Here is a 6885-nt window from a genome sequence, read left to right on the forward strand (position 1 = left end):
TCAATTCCAACAAGGATAAAAAATGTAAAGTTTTTGGATTTTGGGCCAAAACTATAAAAGTTGCGAAAAATAGGGTCTTAACCGAGAAATACCATTTTGGAAGGGCTAAATCTGTTAACAAAATAAATTTTGGGTTAAAACTATCATTTCAACAAATTTATGATGCACAAGTGTCAAGAAATTGTTTTAAGGACTAAAAACGAAACTCTTTTATTTAAAGGACTAAAATTGTTATTCTTTTTATAAAAGAAAGGTAATGAAAAGGTCAAACTTCTACTTTCAAATAAACTATTTCATTAAGTCAAAATACAAAACCTCGACTACCGACAAATCAAAAGAAGAATACACATTTAACTCCAAACATCGTGATACACGAATCGATTCGGTCTCGAATCGATACAATATAACTAACATCAAAATCAAACTCTCCAAACGATACGCGATACCTACGATGAGTAAACTTACAAACTTTGGGCTTATGAGTTTCAAATCATGCTTGGTGGGCCTTGCAAGTCCATCAACATGATCTTTGGGCCCAAAGGGATAACGCTTATATGTTATTGGGCCTTCAATGACCCAATATTTTATAAAAGGACTTTCAATAGCTTTTATATGCTAGTGGGCCAAAGTGTCCCATTAGAAAAGTTAGTAAGGTCACAGTAATCAAATGCGAGTTGGACCATCGTGTCTTTCGCATCCACGACAGCCTAAGGTACTTACGATAGTAGCAGGACATAGTGTTCCTCTTCTCTTCGTTCGCTAAGGCTTATGAGTATTCAAAGTAGACGAAATTAGGACGATATTCATTCGATATGACGAGACAAGAACTAGTAATTACGTACATCTTTCGACATCGGAAAACGTCGGGTTTTCCGGGGAAATCAATACTACTCGCTCGAAAATTCTATAACTAAAATACAAAACACCTTTCATATATATATGTTTTGAAATCATTCATGCATCAACTATGGATCTTCACACTTTGATAAACAAATGTCTTTCAGAAAATATCGGATTTTCTGGGTTTTACAAACTATACAAATCATTTTTATTTACAACTATGCTTATGAACTCACCAACATTCCATATGTTGACGTTTTTCCAAAATAACTTGTATTCTCAGGGAACAGATAAGCTGAAGGATATTACCAAGTATGTTAGATTATTTTGTGTTGGAAACTTTGAAACAATTTGTGTTATGATGTGTAATATTTGAAAACAATGTATTGGATGTAAAACAATATCAGTTGTAATGTATTGATGCATGGTGATGTGTGTGTTATGATTCATGTATATTCATTGTAATGGTATTCAATTTAAGTCACACGAGCCCCCGGACGTTTCCGCCGTCTGGTTTCGGGGGTGTGACAAAAGAGAGGCTTCCTAATGTGAATAAATGGATGGAAATGTCATAAGGTATAATGGATTATATGAAGGATGTTACTTGGAAATCTGGAGCGTAATACATGGTTATTTGGTGGGTTTTACGTGGGTTACTAGGATCTTATTGGAAATAGGGTGATATCATGTCTTAAAGTCAACTAACCTGATCTTTTCTTTCCCCCTAGACCGAAATCATGTTTTGTAGAAGATCATAGGGTGTTTTCGGCCATAATAATGACCCATTAAGGGTGTTTTCGGCTAAGAAGTGGTCCATTCAAGTGATTTCGGTCCTAGGTGCTTGGTTTAGGGGTTGATTTCGGTTTTGGATCCCCCATGGAAGGGTTTTCGGCCTTAGTGGGGTTCTTAAGGTGTGTTTTCGATTCTAATGTTTTCGGAAATGTGGGGTTGATTTCGCGTAGCTTTTTTGTTGGTCTCTGGACGCCTTTTGTCGTTCCTTAATTTTGACGATCTTCTAGGCTGTCTCTCTGATGATATCGGGACCCGTGAGGGTGTTGTCAGGTACTTGCCCTTTCTCCAGTTGTGTGTCTCCCACCTCAGCCCTACATAGAGGTGATCTTTATTTACGTCCATATAGGGCCTCAAATGGAGCGACCTTGATGCTGGTGTGATAGCTATTGTTGTATGAGAACTCAATCAGTGGCAAGTGAGTATCCCATGCCTTGCCGAAGTCTATCACATAAGCCCTTAACATATCCTCCAGGGTATGGATGGTCATTTCACTTCGCCTTTCAGTTTGAGGATGGTAGGTTGTACTCATATCGAGTTGGGTTCCCAATGACCTCTGGAGTGACTGCCAAAATCGTGAGGTAAATCTACTATCTCTGTCGGAGATAATAGATATTGGCACGCCGTGTAATCTCACAATCTCTTTTATATAGGTCCTGGTTAATTTCTCCATTTTATCAGTTTCCTTTATTGACAGGAAGTGGGCGGATTTGGTTAACCTATCGACAATTACCCAAATGGTGTCAACTTCCACTCGGGTATGTCTGGTTGTTGCAGTAGACCCGAGGGCTTCTGGTACTCTACTTTAACTTTCGGCGCAATTCAGACACTTGCCCACGTAAGTAGCGATTTCGGCTTTCATGTTCGGCCACCAATAATGTTTCTTAAGATCTAGGTACATTTTGTACGAACCTGGATGGACGGAGTACTTTGTCTTGTGGTCTTCATTCATGACCACGTCACTGAACCCACCAAACTTCGGGGTCCAGATTTGGTCCATGAGGTAGTAGGCTCCGTAGTCTTTGACTGTAAGGTTCTTGTATATCCCTCACAAGGCTACATTTTTTATATTTTCTGGTTTCAGGGCTTCCAGTTGAGCCTCCTTGATTTGCGAAGAAAAGTGGGAATGGATGGTCATTTTCAGTGACTTTACTCGACGACCGGAGTATTCTTTCCGGCTTAGGGCATTCGCCACCACATTGGCTTTGCCTGGGTGGTATTGGATGGTCATTTCACTTCGCCTTTCAGTTTGAGGATGGTAGGTTGTACTCATATCGAGTTGGGTTCCCAATGACCTCTGGAGTGACTGCCAAAATCGTGAGGTAAATCTACTATCTCTGTCGGAGATAATAGATATTGGCACGCCGTGTAATCTCACAATCTCTTTTATATAGGTCCTGGTTAATTTCTCCATTTTATCAGTTTCCTTTATTGACAGGAAGTGGGCGGATTTGGTTAACCTATCGACAATTACCCAAATGGTGTCAACTTCCACTCGGGTATGTCTGGTTGTTGCAGTAGACCCGAGGGCTTCTGGTACTCTACTTTAACTTTCGGCGCAATTCAGACACTTGCCCACGTAAGTAGCGATTTCGGCTTTCATGTTCGGCCACCAATAATGTTTCTTAAGATCTAGGTACATTTTGTACGAACCTGGATGGACGGAGTACTTTGTCTTGTGGTCTTCATTCATGACCACGTCACTGAACCCACCGAACTTCGGGGTCCAGATTTGGTCCATGAGGTAGTAGGCTCCGTAGTCTTTGACTGTAAGGTTCTTGTATATCCCTCACAAGGCTACATTTTTTATATTTTCTGGTTTCAGGGCTTCCAGTTGAGCCTCCTTGATTTGCGAAGAAAAGTGGGAATGGATGGTCATTTTCAGTGACTTTACTCGACGACCGGAGTATTCTTTCCGGCTTAGGGCATTCGCCACCACATTGGCTTTGCCTGGGTGGTATTGGATCTCGCACTCGTAATCGTTCAGTAGCTCTACCCATCTCGCTGCCTCATATTAATCTCCTTTTAGTTTAGGATGTGTTGGAGGCTCTTGTGATCCGTGAAAATGGTGCACTTCGTACCATAAAGGTAGTGCCTCCAAATTTTTAGAGTGAACACGACTGCACCTAACTCGAGGTCATGTGTGGTGTAGTTTACCTCGTGGGTCTTTAGTTGTCTTGACACGTAGGATATGACCTTTCCTCGTTGCATGAGTACGCAGCCTAATCCTTGATTGGAGGCGTCACAATAGACCACAAAGTCTTCTGTCCCTTCTGGGAGAGATAAGATTAGGGCGTTGCACAGAGATTACTTTAAGGTTTGGAAAGAAGCCTCTTGTTTCTTCTCCCTGATGAAGGGTACACCCTTCTGAGTTATGGAGGTGAGCGGCTTGGCGATCTTAGAGAAATTCTGTATGAACCTCCTGTAGTAACCAGCGAGGCCTAAGAACTGTCTGATCTCTGTTGGGGTTCTTGGTGTTTCCTAGCCTTCGATTGCGTTTATTTTGGAAGGGTCCACATGTATCCATTCTTCACTGACCACATGACCTAGAAATTCCACCCTTCGGATCCAGAATTCGCATTTGGAGAATTTTGCATACAGTTTCTCCGCCCTTAATGTTTCTACAACTTGTCGCAGATGTTGACTGTGTTCTTCTTTATTTTGTGAATACACTAGTATATCATCAATAAATACTATCACGAAGTTGTCAAGGTAGGGTCGGCAGACTCGGTTCATCAGGTCCATAAATGACGCGGGGGTGTTTGTTAGACCGAAGGGCATTACTATGAATTCATAATGACCGTAGCGGGTTCGGAACACGGTCTTGGGGATATCTTCCTCCCGGACCCGTAGTTGGTGCTACCCAGACCTCAGATCTATTATTGAAAAGTAACTTGATCCTTGAAATTGATCGAATAGATCATCGATCCGGGGAAGGGGGTATCGGGTTCTTGACGGTGAGCTTGTTGAGTTCGCGGTAATCGATGCACATATGAAACGTCCCATCCTTCTTCTTTACGAATAAGAACGGAGCTCCCCAGGGTGAGAAGCTTGGTCTTATAAACCCCTTGTCCAGTAATTCGCTCAATTGACTGGAAATTTCTTGCATCTCCGCAGGAGCTAATATGTATGGCGACTTGGCGATTGGCGTGGCTCCGGGTATCACGTCGATCCGAAATTCGACTTGTCGTTCGGGGGGTATTCCCGGGAGGTCTTCGGGAAATACGTCAGGGAAGTTGCATACCTCCGGGATATCTTTTATGTTCTTTTCTCCTTTCTTTTTGTCAACTACATGGGCTAAGAACGCATGGTTCTTCTTGTGTGAACACTTATGTGTCTTGATACATGAGATGATGTGAAGGTTCGTACTGGGTTTGTCACCGTATATAACCAAGGTTTCGTTGCTTGGTAGGCGAAGGCGAACGGCCTTCTCGTAACACATAATATCGGCACGGTGAGGACTTAGCGAGTCCATGTCGATGATCAGATCAAAACTCCTTATGGTAACCGGCATTAGGTCGATATGGAAGGAGTGGTTATTTAAAGTTAGTGTGCACCCAATGAATATGTCGTTTGTTGTTTCGGTTTTTCCGTTAGCCATTTCCACAGGAAATGTTTCGTTTAGTGTTTGAGGATTTTGGTTGAATAGGTGTTTAAACTTATGACTTACGAAACTTCTCTCCGCCCAACTATCAAATAGTATACATGCATAGATGTTATTAAGGAGAAACGTACCGGTGACTACTGCAGGATCTTTCATCGCCTCCTCGTGTCCTATAGCCAGGACTCTTCCAGTTCCTCAAGTGTTTCTATTGTTGGCCTTTGGACAGTTCCTTTTTTGGTGGCCCGTTTCTCCACAACCATAGCACGCTTGACTCACCCCAGCATTGGTAGATTGGTTGGCCTGCTGTGCTGGTGTTCTGTAGTATCGGTCGGTGTGCCCCTTCATGTTGCAGTTGGTACAGTTCATCTCCCAGCAGGCGCCGTTGTGGTGAAAGTTGCATTTATCACACTTGGGGAGAGTGCCCGCATATGGCTTGGCGGGTGCTGGCGCAGCAGGGGCGGTAGCATCATGAACCGCCATAATCTGTTGTTTCTTCATGGTTTCCTGAGTTTGTTTCCCTTTCCTCTTGTTTCCAAACTTTCTCTTGTTATCCTTCCCCTTTTTTTGTTCCATAGTGGGAGTCATTATGCCCTTCTGTACCCCATGGTTAACGAGTATTTGAGCGAGGCGCTTGACGCTGTCGAAGGTTGTTGGATTAGCAGCAAGTACATTCCCTTGAATTTGAGGTGATAATACCTAGATGTATCGCTCTATTTTCTTGCTTTCAGAAGTGATCATTCTCGGACATAGGAGTGCTAGGTCGCTGAATCTGGCAGTGTAAGCTTCGATGTCAGAGCCATTCATAGTGAGATTCCATAATTCTTGTTCAAGCTTTAGTATCTCGCCCCTTGGGCAGTACTCTTCAAGCATTAGGATTTTGAGATCTTCCCAAGTCATTGAGTTTGCCACTGGGAGGGTTAGAGCTTTGACATGGCCATTCCACCATGTAAGGGCCCTATCAGCAAAAGTGCAGGCAGCAAACTTGACTTTACTCTCCTCGGGGCAGGCGCAAATTTCAAATACTGACTCCGTCTTTTCAAACCACCGTGTTAAGGTGATAACACCTCCGCTCCCATTGAATGGCTTGGGCTTGCCATTCGTAAAGTCTTTGTAAGTACATACGCACTGGGGCCCTTGGTTATCCCCCTGGTTGGAACTTCCTGTTCCGTTTCCGCCCCCGTTTGTGCCATTACTGCTGATTTGTGCCAGAGCAGCAGTGACTGCAGCTGTAACTGCCGCCTGAAATACAACTGAATCCATTTGTGGTGGAGGCGGTGGTGGTGGTGGCGCCGTTGTATTGTTATTGTGTCTGATATATCTTCGGGGCGACATTTTCTGCCATTAAAGTGGAACGACGATAAGTTTTTGATAAAAGTTATAGTTCTGATACTACCGTAACGGAACCCCTTGTTTATAAATGTATCGAGTCTAGTTGTTATCGTCAGCTGCTTGTACTTATAATTGAAATTTTGTGATACCCAATAATAGTGAAAAGAGAAGACATAGTAGATAACAACATCTAACAAAATAAAAATACATATTCTTTTCATTAATAATAGAGTGTTAGTACATGATTTAGAGAAAACTGACCTTTAAAAGGTCTACATTACATCAAGGACAAATATATCGACAACATAACGACCCTCTGAATA

This window comes from Lactuca virosa, chromosome 1 (genome assembly GCF_052849685.1).
Source record: "Lactuca virosa cultivar CGN04683 chromosome 1, Lactuca_virosa_CGN04683_v6, whole genome shotgun sequence".
NCBI lineage: Eukaryota > Viridiplantae > Streptophyta > Magnoliopsida > Asterales > Asteraceae > Lactuca > Lactuca virosa.